Source organism: Lipotes vexillifer, unplaced genomic scaffold (assembly GCF_000442215.2).
Source record: "Lipotes vexillifer unplaced genomic scaffold, Lipotes_vexillifer_v1.1 scaffold109, whole genome shotgun sequence".
NCBI lineage: Eukaryota > Metazoa > Chordata > Mammalia > Artiodactyla > Lipotidae > Lipotes > Lipotes vexillifer.
In genome coordinates, this window is record NW_006790015.1 from 894,742 (window position 1) to 895,313 (window position 572).

Below are 572 nucleotides of genomic sequence, written 5' to 3' on the forward strand. Positions count from 1 at the left end.
GCGGTCCCGCCCCGCCGGCACTCCGAGCGCACTCATTGGCTGCCTCGCTGGAGCGCGGTGCCCGGTGGCTGCGGCCGGCTGTCAGTCGGCGGCAGCAGGGTAGTGCGGCCTGCTTCCCGGGGCCACGTGGGGCCGGGGTTGGGGAGGCACCGACGGGCGCGGAGAGGGAGCGAGGGGTACCCGACTCCGGAGGGGAAACCTGAGCTGACATCTCGGGATCGGCGCGTAGTGTCCGAGCGCCGGGACGTGCGGACCGCCGGCTTGAACCCTCGGGCTGGAGACTCCGGAGTGGGCGGCTACATTGTCCGGCGAAGAGTTACGTTGTTGGCGCTGGAGCGACGGAGTAGAATGTATCTCTCACCGCGTCCCTGAATTTGACTCCCTTTTGGACTTCAACAGTGTGTGTGGTTTGTCGGGGGCACAACGAGGGTTTTATTTACTTGAGAAGGACCATCACAGCCCCACGACTTAAGCTCGATTTAGCCATTTCCCCTTAGATTCCGTGATCCATGAGCGTATGGCTGCTGAATGAGAAAGAGTTCTTAACGAGTTTCTAAATTTACCAGCAGTGT